Source organism: Protopterus annectens, chromosome 5.part1 (genome assembly GCF_019279795.1).
Source record: "Protopterus annectens isolate FY-2018-M chromosome 5.part1, PAN1.0, whole genome shotgun sequence".
Classification (NCBI taxonomy): Eukaryota; Metazoa; Chordata; order Ceratodontiformes; family Protopteridae; genus Protopterus; species Protopterus annectens.
In genome coordinates, this window is record NC_056736.1 from 554,153,033 (window position 1) to 554,174,395 (window position 21,363).

The 21,363-nt window shown below is 44.1% G+C and overlaps 1 protein-coding gene across 2 annotated transcripts in view; it reads left to right on the forward strand.

The window, feature by feature from the left end:
- RCBTB2 (RCC1 and BTB domain containing protein 2) overlaps window positions 1-21,363 on the forward strand; it is a 1,132,258-nt gene that overhangs the window by 683,403 nt on the left and 427,492 nt on the right. The window lies entirely within an intron of this gene.

Genomic DNA, 21,363 nt, shown 5'->3' on the forward strand with positions numbered 1-21,363 from the left:
AAGTTCATCATGTAATTTCACCATTTACGACTTCACTGTGTAGCCTATATCATTTGAGTGCTCCTCACAGAAGTCTGATTGTTGTTGTTCTAGAGGTAAGGCATCAGCCTTTTGCCATTCAGTTATGCTCGTTTCAGTGACACTACACACTACATCCTTGCTTTCTAGGTACTTCTTTGACTGTGTGGTAGTGACAATTGCATTGGTTCTGGTTGTAATCTAAACAAATTAACACCAACTCTTAATGGATTACAAATCAGCCACAGACGTTTAAACCAAATATTAATTGAGGAAAATATGTACAGTATAGTACCAAACATGGTGGCATATGTCATAAGTAAAGCAAAGACAGTGTTGGATGGTGACATTGTGCATTGTAGAAAGTGAGAGCCATAGGAGCAGTAGCCGTGTGTTTCAGTGTACATCAGATGATTGCACAAGTGTTTTGGAATTACTAAACTAGGCAACCCTGTTGAATGGCAAAGTATGTCCGCGGATTGTCAGTTTAGTGGATCAGTGTATAATTACAGTTTACCCAAGTAGAGTTAGGTAAATAGAAGGAAAATGGTGGTAAAAGCACTGTCTTGCCTGGCTCTGTGGTGCAGAAGCATAAAGGCCTTTACTGTAATGTTGACAAGCAGGGTTCGATTACCAGTCAAGGCACTAGAGGAACCAGGCAGGGAGGGGGACAAGTGAAGGGGCATGGCCTGCTCATCTCTCCTGGGAGGTAGGATAGGAGGAGTTCACTTGGTCAGAGGTATTTTAGAGCTCTTTTCATTTTTGTTGTGTTCTGCTTTTGTTTTTATCATAGCTTCATTGGTACAAAGGCTTCCATCTTCTTAAAAGTAACCAGAGTTTTCCTTGTACCAAAAATGCAGGGCCAGTAGAATCCAGTAATGGATTTATCTAGTCTCAGCAGGTATTTCAGTTTGAACAAATTCTGGGTGACCTGTATCTGTTTTCTTTTTCTGACTCAGCCTTGGATAATTGGGGTGGTCATTCTGGATTTGAAGGATGTGTTTGCATGTTTTAATGCTCAATACTCTCATGAGGCTCATGATATTTCTAGTGAGGAATCATCAGGACCAGATGTCCTTCAAGGATGCATCTGCAGTCCTTACAAATGGGTTGTCCTGTCGTCAGGCAGCCCTTCGGTCGGCCGGATTCCAAAGTCTGGGTCTGGCTTCGGCTGGTGTCGCACTTCACCCGTCGTCATAGCTGCAGTTACTCTGGTATAAAGGCATCAGCCGACGCCATTTTCCTCAGTCTTTCTTGCCGCGTGGCGCCCGAAGCAGAAGCTGTTCGCAAGTGCCGGTCGGTCAGATCCAGAGATTACTACTACCGAATACTTCAACTACTACTGAAGACTTCTAAAAAGCTAAGTACCCCGTTGGGGACTCTTTCTTGCCTCAGCCGATGTCAGAAAAAGTGAATAACTGTTTAACTTGTGGGAAACAAATACCTCATAAAGATTTCCACTCTTACTGCTTACCTTGTTTAGGCCCAGACCACGACGTAGCAGCTTGTCTAGCCTGTGCTTCTTTTAACCGACGGACGCTTAGACGTCGGTCGGAATTTGCTGAACAGTTTTTCGGCTCTGATTTTGCTTATATTATGCCGTCGGATCCTCCGACTTCACAAATATCCAAAAAACGCAAGGAAAAGGACCGACACTCGCGGTCCGCTGTTTCGGCCGAAACCGCGGTTAAGCCAACCGCGAGTGTCTCGGTTTCGGCTGAAACCGAGCAAGCGGTTCTTCCTTCAGCCGAAAACATGCCTTCTACCGAGGCCTCTTCTAACCTGGTGGAATCGGCTTCGGAAATCCAACCTGCAGTTGTGGTTTCTCAGGAATTATCTGACACTATCCCCTTGGATATTTCAACCCCATGCACGTGGAGCTGCTAGGCCTCCTGCAGCCATGTCCATTAAGGCCTTTGCCAGGGCTAAAGCAGCTAAAGCTACAAAATCTGTGCCTGTTAAGACCCCCTCTCACAGGCCCAGCTCCAGTTCTCAAATGCTTTCTCTAGCAGAGGATCTCATTTCTTTAATCCGGGGATCCCAACCTCATCCAGACAGGGCCTCTCACCCACCTCCAGAGAAGAGGCCTAGAGCAGAGCCCCCTGAGCCTGTGTCCACAGATGACTCCTCTGATGATTCAGATAATACAGACCCTCCAGAGGCTCCTTATTCTCCTTACGAAGACTCAGATGCTGAAGAGTCCATCCCTTCTGCCTCTCCACCTGAGGAATTTTCCTTTGGGGAAACCTTGCATGCTATGAGGGAACAATTTCAGTGGCAGGGCCAAGATTTTTCAGACTCCAGGAAAAGGCTTAGAACCTTCCTGCATTTACCACAACATAGGCCTTTAGCTATACCTCCAGTTCTTTCTGTTGTAGATGATGCATTTAATGATGCTTGTACTGCTCCTGATTCATTACCTCCGGCCCCTGCTAAGCCCGACAGATTCTACAGGGTCCCGGACACACATCACCATTTATACAAGGCTCCTTTGGCAGATCCCGAGACCATCTCCCAGGGGCCTAAGGCTGTAGCATCTACCTCTGCAAAAAATCCCCTCCCCTCTGAAAGGGAATCCAGGTCCTTAGAGAGATGGGGTAAAAAAGTTTACACTTCTGCTACACTGTCAGCTAGGGCCTTGAACTGTCAATTTCATATGATCCAATATCAAGAATTTATGCTAGACCAGTTAACTAAAAAACTGTCCTCTGATGAACCTTTAGATAAGAAGTATGTTCAGGAAATGGTACATAACATTCAACAAGTTAGTAACCATTCTTTAAAATGCGGCTATGATGCACTGGAGGCTTCCTTTAGATCAGCCATGACTGGCACAGTTATCAGAAGGCAAGCATGGTTAAAAGAGCAGGCCTTACCGGATCATGTCAAATCAAAACTATTAGATGCTCCCATGGACAAGGTCAATTTATTTGGATCTCCTGCACAACAGGTACTGAAGAAGATGGAAGAAAAGGCAAAATCTGTACAAACAGTGAAAGATTTCTTACAGGTCTAACCTCCAAGGTTTAGCAGGAATTGGCCCTCCAAGAATTGGTCCTTTCCAGACTCCTCCAAAGCACAGAGAGGCAGGAATAGGCGTTCAAGAGGCAGAAACCAATCCAGGGGTGCCTACAGGGGACGCCAATGGCAGGGCAACAACCAGCGAGGCACAGACGCAGCCACCACCACTGCAACAGGACAATCACAGTGACTTGGCTCTGGCACCGCCTACCAGGGAACAACTGGAAGCACCCTTAGGCGGAAAGCTAGCTTTATTTTCAAAAAACTGGCATTACATCACAAGAGACAAGTGGATTTTGCAAACTATAGACCAAGGTTACAGGTTTCATTTCCATACTCTTCCAGGAAAGAGAGGAATGCCAAACCTACCACCAAATCAAAAGGCAGAAGCTCTAAAACAAGTACATCAATTATTAAAAATAAGAGCTGTGGAAAAAGTACCATATATGGAGCAAGGAAAGGGCTTTTACTCCAGACTCTTTCTAGTACCAAGGAAAGAAAGCAAATGGAGACCTATCCTCGATCTGTCCGCTTTAAACACATTCCTCATTGTTCCAAAATTCAAAATGCTGACCCTACAGCAGCTTCTTCCCATGCTGGGCAAGGAGTCTTGGCTGGTTACTCTAGATCTCAAGGAGGCATACCTGCACGTCCCCATACGACCAGATTGCAGAAGATACCTCAGATTTCTTGCAGGATCAGAGCATTATCAATTCTCAGCATTGCCCTTTGGCTTATCTACTGCACCCAGAGTGTTCACGAAATGCCTGGCATCAGTAATCGCTCATTGCAGGCTTCAGGGAATCCAAATCTACTTTTACCTGGACGATTGCCTGATACAAGCGGACAACAAAAACAAGCTAGCAGAAGACTTGAAAAGAGTCATTTACCTTCTACAAGCCCTGGGATATACAGTCAATATAAAAAAGTCAAGGCTGATACCATCCCAAAAGATAACCTTTTTGGGTGCAGAGCTGGACACATCCAAACAAATGGCATTCCTAACAGTAGAAAAACAGGAGCAACTCCTTCTCTACTTCATGGCATTAACAAAGCAAGACCATCTAACAGCAAGAAAAGTCCTACAGGCATTGGGCTTCATGGCATCCTGCATAATATTGGTCCCACATGCCAGACTACACATGAGAAAGCTACAGTGGTACCTAAGGAATTTATGGTCTCAGCACAACCACAGCCTAGAGACTCACATCCCAATAATTCCATGCCTGAAGCAAGAATTCCACTGGTGGGCTCAGGCCTGTCAAGCAAACAAAGGATTGCCCTTCCACAGCGCTCAACCAAGCCAAATCATCACAACAGACGCCTCAGACCTCGGTTGGGGGCCCACATGATGGACAAATGCACACAAGGTTTATGGACTCAAGAGCAACTGCATCTACACATAAACCTAAAGGAAATGCTGGCAGTAAAACTGGCAATTCAGGCTTTCAAACCATTTCTTCGCCAAGGCCAGTTGATGATAAGGACAGACAACACCACAGTTATGTGGTACATCAACAAGCAGGGAGGCACACATTCGTACCCTCTATGCCGGATGGCCCTGGACCTGTGGAATGTGGCACTGAGTTACAACATTCAGTTACAAGCAATTTTTGTACCAGGAAAGGAAAACACTCTAGCAGACATACTAAGCAGGACTACCACGGATGCCCACAAATGGATGCTGCATCCGGACATCTTCAAAACCATTACAAGAAAATGGGGTCTCCCAGAAATAGACTTATTTGCATCCCCACACAACCACCAATTGAAGAAATTCTGCACCAGGACGTACCATCCACTGGCATGGAAGGTGGACTCCCTATCCTTCAGTTGGAAAGATCTGACAGCATATGCATTCCCACCACTTCCTTTGATGCACAAGGTGCTATTGAAGATCAAAGAGGACCGTCCAAGGATCATTCTGATAGCTCCAGATTGGCCAAGGCAACATTGGTACCCATTACTGAGGAGCATGTCTCGGGAACAGATGTGGCACTTACCCCTAGTTCCCTTGCTGTTAACTCAGAACAACTACAACACCCTGCATCCAAACCTGAAAACTCTGCAGCTGACTGCCTGGAGCATTGCATAAGACAAATTAACCCTAATTTATCCCAAAGGGTTAAGAACATTATCTTGGAAGCTCGCAGACCTTCAACAAGGAAAACCTATTCAGCAAAATGGAAAAGATATCTCATTTGGAGCACTGCAAAAGGGGAAGATGTGTCACTGGTAAACATAGCCAACATCCTGGAATACTTGGCAGAGCTATTCCACAAAGGCCTGTCATACTCTTCCATTAAGATTCATGCATCAGCTATTTCAGCAGAATACGACTTGGATCCTCCAGTCTTCTCACATCCTCTGCTCAGGCAGTTTCTGAGAGGAATTAAAAATGTAAAGCCTCCTAGGAAGCCACCATTACCTGCATGGGACTTGAACTTTGTGCTAGAAAAATTGACACTTCCTCCTTTCGAACCAGCAGTAACAGCAGAATTGCAATGCTTATCATGGAAAACTGCTTTCCTGCTGGCAATCACTTCAGCAAGAAGGGTTTCTGAGCTACAGGCATTAATGTCAGTACAGCCCTTTCTGATCTTCCATCAAGATAGAGTGTCCATGAGAACAAATCCTACTTTTATGCCTAAGGTGGTATCCAGAGTATCTTTGAATCAGGCTATCCACCTACCTACATTCTTCCCCAACCCACAGAGCAGGGGAGAAAGACTGTTGCACACCTTGGATGTACACAGACAATTACGCTACTACCTGGACAGGACCAAGAGCAATAGAAAAACTGACCAGCTTCTGGTAGCATATGCAACAGGAATAGAAGGGAAAGCAATTTCAAAACAGACAATATCTAAGTGGATAGGAAATTGCATTAGATTTTGTTACTCCTACCATGGAAAGAAAACTCCAGAAAACATCAGACCTCACTCTACAAGAGCTACAGCCACTACCACAGCTTTTCTACGAGGAGTGGCTACCAAAGACATTTTAGAGGCTGCTACTTGGAGCTCCGTGCATACATTTGCCAAGCATTATAATTTACTTTATACTCTAGATCCCGAGCAGGGTTTGCCACTGCTGTTTTGCAAGGGATCTTAACTACACCATAATTCTACCTACCTCCTCCCCCAGTTTGGCTATGGTATTCTACCCATTTGTAAGGACTGCAGATGCATCCTTGAAGGACATAGTACAGTTTTGTACCTACCATAAATGTAGATGTCCGATAGGAATGCATCTGCAGTCAGGATTACCCACCCTCCTTCCCTCTGTGGTACTCCTAGGGTATTTGCCCCTCTTATAGCTAGCTGGGGGAATCTATTATGGTGTATTTGTTTGTATATATGTACATACATGCTTATCTTTTGTTTGTTCTCTAATATTTGGAATCATTGGCATTTATCCAAATTTAGTCCTCCTAAAGGGCACCTGGCATCTGGGGCAAGAAACACTGAGGAAAATGGCGTCGGCTGATGCCTTTATACCCGAGTAACTGCAGCTATGACGTCGGGTGAAGTGCGACACCAGCCGAAGCCAGACCCAGACTTTGGAATCCGGCCGACCGAAGGGCTGCCTGACGACAGGACAACCCATTTGTAAGGACTGCAGATGCATTCCTATCGGACATCTACATTTATGGTAGGTACAAAACTGTAGTTTTTCAGCCCTGCCTATGGGGTTAACAGGCGTTTTGGAGTTAGCATTTTCCAAATGCCTTTCTCCATTGATTTCAGCCCTTAGGCTGAGGGGGGAATTTTCACCATCTACTAGACAGCTCTAGGATCCCTTGAGAGAAGCTATTCCATTGATGTGTCTGTCTGGGGTTAATAGTGAATGACAGACGTCTGATGTGGTCCTGTCTTAGTTAAACATATTATGGAATCCCTTCTAAATGCATTTTTTGACAAATGAAAAGGGTAACTTAATTTGGTCTATCTATGCTTCATTGGATTTTGATGCAAAATGATTAAGCTCATGTGGGGAAGTTTCAGTATTATCTGCAAAGTTAGCGGAACTAAGTGTTTTCTAGTCCTTCAGCTGTGAATAGTTAACATGTATTGTGTGTGCAGATTCCTCACTGTTGCAGTGGGATTACATTACCAGAATTGTTTAGCCCATGAAGAGAATATATGTTCCTAAGCTGGCTTTATATTAGGAAAAATATTATTATTTTGTTCTGTTTTATAATGATTCAGTAAGGGGTGAAAAAGTAGACTTGTGATATCTAAAGTGGTCTTGAACCTCAGTTGTTTCCTTTTCCTGAAAAAATATTTTCAAATTAAGAATTCTGCAAAACACAATCACATCTTTTGCAAAGTATTCTTCTGACACAAGAGAGACGGCTATGTATGATAAACCTTTATTAAGAATACTTTCCTCCAAGGAGGAGAGGGGGCAAGATGAAATATTTAACACATTCCCATTTATTGTTTCTGCATGAACATCCGAAAAAGTCCCTCCATATTCTCTACGTTTCCCGTGTTTTCTACCCCCCCCCCTCCTCCTTTTTGGTTTAACTCCAAAGGGTTACTGGAATTCCTTCTCTTTTGTGCTGGTGAGCCTGTGGATGCTGATGTATCTGTCATACCCAGAGGAAGAATATTCCCCTGATGTATCTGATATAGAAGATTTCTTAAGTATTGATCTTGGGCGCTTTCTTTTAGCAGAATTCGTGTATGGTTGTGAAAACCTAACATGCTTGTCCCTATCTTTGGAAAAGGAGTCCCCTTGTTCATAGTCTGACATCTCTAAGGAATTTTTTCTTTTTTCTTTCTTTAAGTTTGTGTTTCTAAGTTATTTAGTTCTAAACTCAATTTTTTGAGACAGGATATGTATGTAGGCTGCCCCTCATATTCCTTAATTTGTTCACTTATTTTAGTAATAGCTGCGGTTTCAGCATCTGTAGTCCTATCATGGAACCCAGTCAGTATTTCTACAAAATGCATTGTAGCTTTGTGTTGAGCATCCCCCCATTGTTGAAGGGTATCATCTGGATTAATCACCATTGGCTGTGTTCTAATTCTTAGGCCTCTTGGTGTGACACCTTTAACCATATAGGTTTTAAATAACTTGTAATGCCATTTGTTATTTCTGAGAGATCTCGTATGTTAAAGTAGCAAAAAGTGCTTCACAAGTATCCTCCTTATTGACTGGTGTGGTCCCATTTTCTGATATTTGGTCCATCTCAATACCAAAAATTGCTAAGTCTTCCCAGTCAGAGGAAAGCCCCCTTAGCTGATTAGAAATATCCATATTGAGTGAGCCAAGTGAAATAAATTAAAGACCCCCAGGTATATTTTATTAAAATGGGGGGGGGGGGTAGAAAACACAGGAAACATAGAGAATATGGAGGGAGTTTTTCGGATGTTCGTGCGGAAACAATAAATGGGAATGTGTTAAATATTTCATCTTACCCCCACTCCTCCGTGGAGGAAAGTATTCTTAATAAAGGTTTATCGTACATACCCGGCTCTTTTGTGTCAGAAGAATACTTTGCAAAAGATGTGGTTGAGTTTTGCAGAATTATTCATTTGAAAATATTTTTTAAGGAAAAGGAAACAACTGATGTTCAAGACCACTTTAGATATCACAAGTCTACTTTTTCACCCAATGAATCACAATGTATTATTTCGAAACTCTACCCTTAGAGATCTTCATTTCCATTCCAGAAATAGTCCGGTCAGGGCCAGTAATGTAACAAAGCAAGATATGACTACAGTTTCCAATTTAGCTAATAACCACGAGATAGTTATTCTGAGAGCCGATAAAGGAGGTGCTGTGGTGGTGCAAGATTGGCAGCAATATGATACAGAAGCCAATAAACAATTGGCAGATAGCAGGTACTATGTGTATCTTACATACAACCCTACTAAACATTTTCAGAAACAGATAGAAGAGTTTCTTTCATTAGCTGTAGAAGAGGGAATCTTTACTGAAAATACTAAGAAAACAACTTATGATTTTTGACCCCAGCAATAAATATAAATACTTTCTAACAAAAATACACAAAGACCTGTATAAACCCCCCTGGGTGACCGATAGTATCTGGAAGAGGATCTATGACTGAGCCACTTTCCCAATAGCTAACTAAATATTTAAAACCTTTACTTAGAATGGGTGAGGGCTCGATTGAAAGATACCATGGAATCTTTACAGGTCATCTCTGAAATGCAACTAGAAGCTGATTGGTTACTCTATACCTTCAATGTGAAAGCCCTATATACTAATGTTCCACATTGGGCTGGCATTGAAGCACTAGAATACTGGTTATATAGGTCAGAGTTATACCCACTGGGTTTTAACACTCTTCTTCTTGGTCTTACTGAGCATGTACTTACCAAAAATGTCTTTTTTATCATAAACACATGATGTTAAGTTGTCTCTCTCGCCTTCATTCTTGCTGGTTGGGTTCGGAGCCGACCTTCGGCTCCGACTCAGCCATTTTCTAAAGCTCGAGAGTTACTTACTGGCTCGAGGCCTCCCTATATCCCACAATGCCTGGCGCTAGACCCCCAGATCTCATTTGCTGCTTCAGCTACGAGGTTGCGCTTCACTGGCTCAGGTCGTATTAATCTTTTGTATTTTTAGTAGTTAAACTTTTAGTGCATATTTTTCAAAGTTTTTTTTGTTAAATCAGAGTAGTACTGTAGACTAGTCTTAGTTTCCCTGTGTTTTCTGACCCTTAGGAAACTCGTTTTTACTTGGAGAGTCCCCCCCCCCATCTCCTTAAGTAGGCCGTTTGTTAGAGGCTATCCCCTTCCCTTTTATATTGTTTTAGTAGGAAGTAGTGTTTAGCCTTTGTAGTATAAGAATCATAGTCTCTTAGTTTTTGTTAGTATAGTTACCTTAAAATTTTGTGTGAAGGTGTGGGACTAGTGTGTGTGTGAGTGTGGGTGTTTTTTTTTTTTTTTTTTTGCACTAGTCTAAAAATTCATCCATCAGTAGTCCTTTTATCTATAACATGTCAAAGGATACCAAGGTATCAGGGTTCAAGAAGTGTGACTCATGCTGTGACAAAATGTCTCTAACAGACAGTCACACTTCTTGTGTTTATTGTTTGGGTTCCCTGCACTTGCAGGACTGTTGCTCAGTATATCATGCCTTTAGTCCGAGAGTCCTACAGGAGCGTAGGAACAAGTTAATTCTCAGGGGGTTACTGAAACCCGAGGGGTCTCGGGCAAAGTCTCAGCCAGCGAAAACCCCTAAGCCCACCAAGCCGTCGGCTCCCAGTTCGGAGCCATCGCCAGGCGGAGCGTCTGCTTCAATTTCGGTTCTGGCCGGAACCGAAGTATCAAAATCTCTCTCGGCTCTGACCTTGGTGTCGGAGCCGTCAGGGAGCCGTAAGCGATCCAGGTCGCCATCCCTGGAGGCGATTCGCTCGGCTCAGGGATCACCTTTGCTACAGTCTGAACGGAGCCATAGGTCCCACTCTTCTCGGTCCTCGAGGCTGTCTGATCATGACTTGGAGAGAGTGGTTAGTAGACTCCTCAAATCACAGGCCCTGGCTAAAATGTTAACTAGCCCCTCCTCATCAGGCTGTGGCTAATCCTTTTTCTGAAGCAGTTCCTCCTCCGACTCCTCCTGTCAGTTCGGAGCCGGAGCTTGTTGGGGCTCGGATCCTGGAAACGTCGGCGCCGATGCTTCCCCTTTCAGCTCCTTCGTCGGTTCCGATTTCTTCAATGGTTCTGTCCTTGGAGGGATCTAGGCGCCGGTACTCCCTTGTCGGCTCCGAGGGGGCGAGTGGCATCGGACCCTTGTCTGACCCCGTTCTCCCTCGTGGAGCCTCAGCCCAGGTAAGCTCGGCTCCTACATCGGCCTCGGAGCCGTCCCTTTCAGTGCCGGAGAGGATCCCCGTCTCCTCAGAGCGGGGGCCCTCTTCTCTGCCGGACAGGGGCGCCTTCGAGGTCATGAGGAGCGTGCTGACTTCTGAGTCTACACCTCGATCAGCCCCCTCAGCTCCTCCCCCCAGGGTGCCTGCTTCGGTCTCTGCCCCTCCTCCAGACCCCAAGCAAGGGGATCAAACGCTCCAGGTCACCCCACTGGGTGTATCTTCCTCTTCCGAGGCCTCCCCTGAGATTTCAGAGGAGCCCCCTCGAAAGAGGAAATGTAAGAGGAAACATGTTGACTCCCCAGAGTCGGTCACGTCAGATACTGACTTGGAGGATTCGGAAGGGTCCCCAAGATCCCCCTCTGAAGATGTCTCTTTCTCAGACATCCTTGAGATCCTTAAGTAGAGGGTGAACTGGTCTGCCCTTAACCCTTCTGAGGACGAGTTGGTATACTTGAATGTGTTTGGTTCTCGCCCCTACACCTCCTGGGTGTCTCCGCCTTTCGATCCATTAATGGAAGTGGTGGCTCGAAAGGCGTGGTCAGCTCCGAACACACTAGAACCTACCCCTCGCAGGCCCACTAAGTTTTATCACGGCCCCCCAAGATAAACAGTTTCTGACAAAGGGTGTCCCCGTTGATGCCATGGTGGTAGCAGCTGCCACGAAAAAGGAGTTGGCTGACACTTCTGTACCTGTCCATCCCCCTAATAAAGAGTCTAGGACGATGGATAGATACGGGAAGCGGATGTTTTCCTCAGCGACCTTCTCCATGCGGTCGCTGAATTATTTGTGCCACTTCACCCGTCTTCAGAGGGATCCCCTCAAGGAGCTAGGAGATACCCTGCAAGATCCATCAGCTGCAGGGGCTCAAGAGAAGATAAACTCCCAGTTGGTGACTCTTAATTCTATCGTTAACTCCTCCATGCGGTTCATTTCATATGCGGCTGATGGGGCGAGTAGAGCCGCAGGCATAGGCGTGGCTTTGAGAAGACATGCCTGGATGCGGTTATGTAACTTCGCTGATCCCTTCAAGGCGTCTTTCACCAACACCCCTTTTGATGGTTCGGCTCTGTTTGGACCTCAAGTGAATGATACACTTACCAGGTGTGAGCAGGAAGGCAAGACTCTCTCTGCCATTGGAGTCCGTTTTTCCACTCCCTCTAGACCATACCCTAAGGGTCAGAAGAGTGGGAAGATGTGGCTCCGGAAACCACAGGGAGCCATGCCTGACACACGTGGTGAGTTTCCCTCCAGAGGCAGAGGAGGGAACAACAATAGACGCCACCCGCGGGGCAGAGGGGGTCCGCAGAATCAGGGCAGCAGAGAATCTTTCTCCGACAAGCCCTTCCAGCACCCCTGAGGGACTGCCCGGCTGTCCGCCTTCGGAGACAGTTGGGGGAAGGTTGTCTCTATACCCAGAACCTGGCATCTCATCACAGATGGGTACAGTCTACCATATCTGGAGGTTACAAAATTCCGTTTGTCCACACTCCCTTAAAATCAAACAACCCCATCCCAGATGTTCCACCCAGTCTAAGGGAACAGGCAGCACAAGAAATTTCAAGACTGCTAAAAAAAACGGGCCATCCAACAAGTCCCAGCAGACCAGCAAGGATCCGGAATTTACTCAAAGTTCTTTTTGGTACCAAAAAAGACAGGGGACTGGAGACCCATTTTGGATCTCAGCAGACTAAACAAGTCTGTCCAAAGAACAAAGTTCCGGATGGTCACGCTTCAGTCCATTCTACCCTTTTTGGGTCAGGACAGTTGGATGTGCTCCATAGATTTTCAGGATGCGTACTACCACATCAAAATGGACAGGCGTTCCAGAAGGTTTCTCCGCTTCCGGCTGGGAGCCAGTTATTACCAGTTCAGAGCCCTGCCCTTTGGTCTCACCACAGCCCCCAGGGTGTTCACCAAATGCATGGCAGTGGTTACCGCTCACCTGAGACAGCAAGGATTCCAGGTGTTTCCATATCTAGACGATTGGCTCCTTACTGCTACCACCAGACATCAATTGCTAAGAGCCAGGGATCCAAACATGCACCAACCTAGGTATCTCAATACATTTTGAAAAGTCTACATTTTCGCCTTTATAGGCGCAAGATTAAATACAAAAGATCTGTCTGCAAGGCTTCCAGTAGACAGAGTGGCAGACATTCGCCGACATGTACAGGTATTATTAGGATGCAGAAAGATTCAGGCCAGATTCGCCCTAAAAACCTTAGGTCTCATGGCAGCAGCAATCATATAGTTCCCCTGGCTCGTTTTCACATGAGGATTCTCCAGTGGATGCTTTTCACCCAATGGTCCTTTCAACAACTTCCTTTGTCTCACAAGATAATAATCACACAGTCATGCAAAGACCACTTGGCTTGGTGGATGGTCTCTCCATCAGTACCTCAGGGCAGACCATTTGTCCTTCCTCCTCCAGTTGCCACGGTGACCATGGATGCCTCCCTGATCAGGTGGGGGGGGGGCATTTTCAGGGCAGGACTGTCCAGGGCACCTGGCAACCCCACAAGTACCACTTGCACATAAACGTCTTGGAGATGAGGGCGGTGCTTTTAGCGTTGCAAGCCCTTCAGAACTCTCTACCTACTGGGACCATTGCAATTCAGACAAACAATATGTCTGTAGTGTGGTACATCAACAAGCAGGGCGGAACCAAGTCATATCCCTTAAGTCGAGAAGCACTCAGACTATGGCAGTGGGCGATCTCCTCTCAGCGGTTTCTGACAGCAACGCACATCCCTGGGAAGTCCAACGTCATAGCGGACAGGCTAAGCAGAGCTATTCTCATGCCTCACGAGTGGTCTCGCAACCGGACAGTAGCAGACAAAATCTTCCACAAATGGGGTCAGCCTTGCTGCAACCTTTTCGCAACTCCTCTCAACAGCAAGTGCGACAGTTTCTTCACTCTCTTCCCTCTTCCGGGACACTCCCCGAGAGACGCTCTAGTTCACGATTGGCCCCAGGGACTTCTGTATGCATTCCCACCTTTTCCACTAATTCCCAAACTAATTCAGAAAGCTACCGTGCTGGGTTGCAGGATGATCCTCATTGCCCCCTACTGGCCTCGACAAATCTGGTTCCCATTCCTCCATCGTCACCTTCTAGAGCAACCTTGGAATCTGGACCCAGTTCCGGACCTCCTGATACATCAGTCGGGCGGGCTGCATCAGTCTCTTCAGTCTCTCAACCTCACTGCTTGGTTGCTCCACTTCCAACCTTAGCCAGGCTTCCCAGTATTTCCAGTTCAGTGCGTGAGATTATCCTTTCTTCGCACAAACCTACAACCAGGAAGACTTATGCTAGTAAGTGGAAACGTTTCTCTTTCTGGGCAGAGGCTAGAAATATAGATCCCTTCACGGCCCCTATCCATAGCGTCCTAGACTTTTTAGCAGAACTTTAAGCGGGCTCCTCTTCTGCCACCATTAGAGTTCAGCTAGCGGCAATCTCTAATTTCCATACAGGCCTCTCAGAAACCAGCATCATGTCCCATAAGCTTTGCAAAGCCTTTCTGAAAGGAACAATCTTGCTCAGGCCTCCAGTGAGAGATCCCCCGCCTCCGTGGGACTTAAATTTGATCCTAGCTTTCTTGATACTGCCTCCCTTTGAACCGGCAGCTTCTTGTTCCTTGAAATTGCTTACTTGGAAACCTCTCTTTTTGGTGGCCATTACGTCAGCGAGGAGAGTTTCTGAACTTCAAGCCCTTTGTTGTTCGCCCTCCTTACCTAGTTTTCCATAAGGATAGAGTTTCACTCAGGACTAATCCTTCATTTCTTCCTAAGGTCCCCTCCGAAAATAATTTGAATCAATCCATCGATCTGCCAGTTTTTTTTTTCCAAATTATTCCAACAAAGCTGAACACAAATTACACCAGTTGGACGTTCATAGGCAGTTACGTTTCTATTTGCATAGGACTGAGCAAATAAGGAAATCAGACCAACTCTTCCTGTCCTATGCGGAGGGTAAGCAGGGTCGACCAGTGTCTAAAGTAACCTTATCTAGGTGGTTGTCCTCTATTATTACCCTTGTTTATCAGTTGAGGAATAAAGAACTCCCTGCTAAACCTAAAGGCCACTCTACTAGGGCTTTAGCTACATTGGTAGCTTTTCAATCAAGACTACCTATGGAAGCCATTTGTGTGGCGGCCACATGGGCCACCCCTCATACCTTCATTTCACATTATAAATTGGATCTGGCCTCTAGGAGCAGAGCTAATTTTGGTTCCACTGTGCTCGAGTCTGTTCCGATGAGCCACCCAGGACTAAGGTGCTAGGGACCCTGTCCCAACCAGCAAGAATGAAGGCGAGAGAGACAACTTAACATTAAGAAGTTATGTACCTACCAATAACGTTCCATGTTAGTTGTCTTCTTCTCGCCTTCTTTCTTGCGTCCCACCCACCATCCTCCTAGCCTAGATGGACTGAGAAGAGTCGTCCTACGGGTCTTGTCACTGGCTGAGTCTTTACCGATTATGTCCTCTACCTTTTTCTTCAGCCCTGTAGCTGAAGTTTTGCTATTGGGATGGTTGTCCTCTTGTATTATGATAGTGTTAGGTCTTCCAAACGAGATCTGGGGGTCTAGCGCCAAGCATTGTGGGATATAGGGAGGCCTCGAGCCAGTAAGTAGCTCTCGAGCTTTAGAAAATGGCCGAGTCGGAACCGAAGGTTGGTTCCGAATCCAACCAGCAAGAAAGAAGGCGAGAAGAAGACAACTAACATGGAACATTATGGTAGGTACGTAACTTCTTATTACCTACAGATTAAAGGTACAGCTATAGGTGCTTCCTTTGCCCCTATATATGCTGATATATTTATGGCATATGTAGAGGAACAAATTGTATATGATAGCTCCCATAACCTGTACATAGAACAGATAGACATTTGGAAAAGATATTTAGATGATTGCTGGATGGTATGGAGATCGGATGAGGGACATCTGGCAGAATTCGTTGAATATCTGAATGAAAATAAATGGGGGATTGAATTTACGGTGAACCATGACAAAGAAAGGATCACTTGCTTGGATGTGATGGTAACTAAAGCTTCAGATAACACCTTGACAACAGAAGTATACTGTAAATTCCCTGAATATAATTCCCTTCTCCATGCCTCCAGCTACCATCCCCCACATATATGTAAAAATATCCCTAAATCACAATATATAAGGGTGAAACGTATATGCTCAAGAGAATGACTCATACTTGCATTTCAGAGATGACCTGACCAAAAGATTTAGAGAAAGGGGTTATAAAACAGGTCACATTACACAAGCTAGGAATATGGTTAATGGAATGGATAGAGATAAACTCCTACAATATCAGACTAAGATGGACACATCTAAAGGTAAACTTAGGCTTGTGACAACTTCTGGTAGAAACACTGGGGCACTAATTGATAGTGTGGAATGAAACTGGAACATCCTTAGGGCTGATAATAAACTTTCTGGATTACTGGGAGATTAATGTCAGTTTTCCATTAGAAATGGAAAAAATTTGGCGTCCTCCTTTAATCATTACAAGCCAGGACAGTATAAACAAAAAGATAGGCTACACAGCACTATAGAGGGACAAGTTGACATAGGATGTTATCCATGTGGTCATTGCACACAATGCCGTAGGATACTACAAACTAAAAGCTTTAGTAGTAAAAACACTAGTGAAGTATTTGATATCCCTTTTTTTGCCAACTGCAGCTCAGACTGGTTCATTTACCTTGCCATCTGTAAGTGCTTTGCTTTCTATGTAGGGCAGACATCAAGAGCAGTGAAAAATAGAATATCAGAACACTTCAGTGAGATCAAGAATAAAAGAAACACAAATGCTTTATTTAAACATACTGAATCCCACAAAACAGCATCATTTCACTTTATTATTATTGATAGAATTTTGAACTGCGGTGGTGGTGCTGCGGTAGCGTTGTCGCCTCACAGTTAGACATCGCCCGTTCGATTCTCAGTTAGAGCGTCTTCTGTGTGGCGACATGCATGAATGGGCATTCCTTTGTTAAAGGTTGTGCGTTAGGCCTTCTACTGCCAATCATTAGCGGACCGGAGTTCCGCTGTGGCGACCCCTAACCGGGAAAAGCCGAAAGACAAACAACAACAACATTATTGATAGAATTTTGGGAATTAAATATAATAAATTTGGATGGCATGAATTAATGCTAAAGAGAAAAAATGGATTATTACATTGGAAGGGCTGTTTGCCCCAGGGCTAAATGAACACCTCTAATAGGTCTTCAGGCTTCTGACACAGTGTATAAATGGTTGATTTTTATTTGTATTTTTACACTGATGAAGGCTTAGAGAAGTATAAGCTGAAACCGGTTTGTTTATATTATATACTGATGCTAAGATTGCTTAATATACATATTTACAGCTACCACAGTCTGCTGGTCATTTTTTCTTGGTGTTTCTAGGTATTTTGAGACCTTGCAGACGCCTTACTTGCAGGGATCCATTTTGGACTGACCAAGTCCTCTGCAGAACCTGTTCTCCAGGATTGAATACCTCCTGTGTTGGCCACCCATTTTTTTCAGAGTTCCTGCTGAGCCAGTCCACCTCGCGTAGCACCCTGGGTGATTCTTCAGTCATGTAACTTTCACCACAATGGCATAGCCTCAGCAGGCAGTCCCCTATTTGGTGTGTTCACCCCTCCACCACTGTGAGGACAGGTCTGATTTAGGTTTAAGGAATAGGTAGTGGCAATTGAGAGTTGTTGGGGAAGATAATTTCTTCAGAAGGGATAGCTACCAAATGAGATAAAATGAAAGAGGAGTTGAAAAATAGGGTAGAAATGAGAGAAAGATGGTTGGGGGGGGTTGGCCTACGTTCTTAACCTTGCAGATAGAAGGTACAAGATTTGATTCTGACATCCAGTTACTGACTAGGCTTAATAGTCTGCAGACTGATAACCTTTTGTCTACCTGTAAGTAACAGGAACCATGTAGAGGGTCTGACAAAGCTTAACATTTATTTAACATTTGTTAACCGGGAAAGTCCGACTTGGAACTAAGCCAATTTTCAGCGGAGGGGTGGGGAGAAATGCTCCAGATGTATGTCTTTCTAATGTGGGAGGAAACCGGAGCACCTGGAGGAAACCCACATGAACACAGGGACGACAAGCAGACTCCACACAGAAGGCAGCCCAGCCGAGAATCGAACAGGAGAACCTCTTGCTGTGAGGCGACAACGCTACCGCTGCATCACTGCGCCATCCAAATATTGCAGACTAAGGGGAATCTCACATAACAAGAGGAGAAGAAACTGCAGAGTGCTAAAGAGAAAATAAGGGATTATTTGGATAATATGCACAAGCTTAAAAAGATTGTTATTAAGCGACTATTTTTTGATAAAAACTCCAGAGCACAAAAAACTTTAAGCTCAACAACTTTGATGACAACACTTTCTACTTTTTGTTGCCTAACTTTGGAAGCATGTAAGAAGGAAAAATACCAGCGCTCCTATAGATGTATTAGAGATAAAAGGATAAGTGATCATCTTGAGTTTCTCCATTGCTGGACAGATGAGTTCCCTTCAGGGGGAAAAAAAACTTCCACTTTTATTTTTAATGTTTTGTGACTATCAGATTACATTTCTGTCAGTTAAAACAGTGTTTAATAAAGTTTTATTCAACTTTAATTTGTATCGATAGTAATTGAATTATTTTTGGGGAGTGGGCAAGTGTGCATTATACTTGTCTGTGTTAGCTTTTACTGACTATTGCTGACATTGCTTGTTTTTTTTTTTGTTTTTTTGTTTTTGACTTAACCATGGAACAGCTTACTGGTTTATCAGTCTGTCCTTCCTCTGGACACAACAAAAAGAAAATTTCAAGACAGCATTTACCAGTTCAACAGCTGCTTCCTTGCCTCAGTTGCAGATGAATAACCCTGCAGTGGCCATTTCAGGTTCTTCAGACCACCAAACAACTTTGTCTTCTCAGGTATAGTGCCATAGCCAACACAGAGTGGTGGTTAGACCTGTCCTTTTGCATCTGTTGAAGTGTCCTCTGCAGGCATGGGAGAACCAGTCTTGTCGGTCTCTGAAGAGGAAGTAGGAAACGCTTGTTTTCCTAGCCAGAATAAGAAGCCTGTTCCCCAGGGCTGTATCCTTGACATAGGTTGGTCTGCTTCTGTGTTCCTTGTAAAAAGAAACAGGAAGTTAAACACATATTTTCCCCTGTCTCTGTTATCCTAGATAGGGAAGATTTATTGTGCTTGGCTCAAGGTTTAGTTCATCCTCTTAACCCTTCCCATTCTGGTTGTGAATGCCTGTGCCCTGGCCTAGCAATCAAGGAGCCTCAATCCTCACCACTGACACCAGTGAGGGGCGTCTCATATAGGAGGAAAGGATAACAAATACACACAGTAAAGTGCAATTTCCCTTAGGACCACAAAGAGATCACAGTCAGTCCTGTGCTGGTCGCTCCCTTGCTCTCCAGGTCCCCAATAAGACTCCCCACTGACACAGTTATAGGGTCCAGATCTCAGCCTAGTGGGCAAGCTAAAACCTCCAGCACCCTCTCTGTCCAACAAGTGCTTCATGTCCCATCCCAAGTAGCTCACACACTCACACACACACACACACACACACACACACACACACACACACACACACACACACACACACACACACTGAGAAGAGTTTATATAACTACACAGACACTCCTGGGGAAGGCTGGCACAGGCTCTACAGCTGTGCCCCTTTTACCCAGACTATACGGTAGAAATCACTGCCACCATCCAGCTAATATTTATCAGCTGCTCAAAGGCCCTTTAAAAGGGTGCCCAATTATTAATGTGCAATATTATTATCCAACTGGTAAGTGCGACTAAACAGTCAATGCTTATTAGAGTGACTTGGTACGGGATCACTATATACATGCAATGTATTCTAGAGCTTAAATTATCTCTACACAAAACAACCACGGTTAAAAGGGTTTAAAATATTTAATAATAAATTAAAAACACAAGACAATACTTTTTACTACACAGTGCTAGTCAAGATTTCAGAGATCACAGAGAAGTACTTAAAATAATTCAGTAGTACAGTTCTGACATCACAGAAAAACACTTAGTCTAATATTTCTAGTTTCTAGCTATTTCTAAGAGAAAACACAAATCTAAGATAAACTTACATATAGAGCAAAGGCAGAGTGCTGATGAGTTGGATGGTCAAGACAAAAATGCTTAATGCTCTTTGATTCTCTCTGTTTTTAAAATCACACTACTGGTTCACATTACATCATTCTTCACAATTCCCTCGGTTCCCAGGCTAACAGAAACCATGTTTACACTCTTCATCTCTGGGCAGAAACCAGAGCAATAAAGGACATGTATGCATGCAAATTCTGGCCATTAACTCTGGCCTTAAAACAATAGCAAGAATTCCTTAATCTAGACTGGCCGGAGCCATATTTACATCAAAGGGTCACAACATGCTTTACTTGGTCAGTAGAGTGCACTGTTACATTTTTCCGGTTCCACATGTAACAATATTTTTACCATTTAAGACAAGCCTGTGGTTTACATTAATATTTACAATGACAGAATTATCTATAACATTTTATCTAGCTAGGCTGGCAGCCTTCACCTATCTTCACCCAATCTTCACACTGGTTATTCTGGTAAAATAAAATAAAATAAAATAAATTCTTCAGTTTCTGAAGATTCACAGTGTGATGAACAGGGAATAGAATTAGAAGGAAGAAATTCAGTTATTTCTCCTCAGGCTACAGACTCTCTCATGAAGTTTTTCTTCTGATTTTCCCCTTGGAAGACTTATCCTTTCCTGAAACCATATCTAGGATGAATCCATATTTTTTGTGGAAATAAAATGATATTCCATTTTTAAATATTATGATTTGTGACAACTGGAGTTTCCTCACCTTGTTGCTGTTCCACCTATCCTAACTCTGGAGGATGTTTTTATTATAGTCTGCCTGTTTGACAACCTGCAAGCCAGTAAGGTGGCAGATAAGGTTCATCAGGCTTACAAGCATTTATTTTCTAATCCTACATCTGACTTTGCAGTGATTTCTGCGTCAAATTCTTCTGAAGCTAAGGAGTCAGTTAAGTGCTAATCCCCCCTCCCTCTGACAAGGCGTTTGATAGATTTGGGAAAAGTGTTGTCATGCTTTGCAATGTTATGTCTCTGCTGATACGTCTTCCAGTACAACAGCTGTTGTGTCTATAAGATGTGCAAAGTTAACATTCTCAAAGTTTACAGGAAAATGTAAAAGTTGAGATTTTGAATTCTTCCATTGATGAGGAGGCTGTATTTGGGCAATCTACTGCTAAAGAAATTCCAGTCTTTTGCTCAAGACTGTGAGATACAAGCTTTTCATCGAAAGAGAAGAAAAAAGGCTTTTTATTTAAACTCTGCTGAAATAGATTAAATTGTATTAATAATGAACTGTGTGGTGATGCTTTTTTGTACTTGTCCATGGTTTAGCCAAAAAGTTATCTCT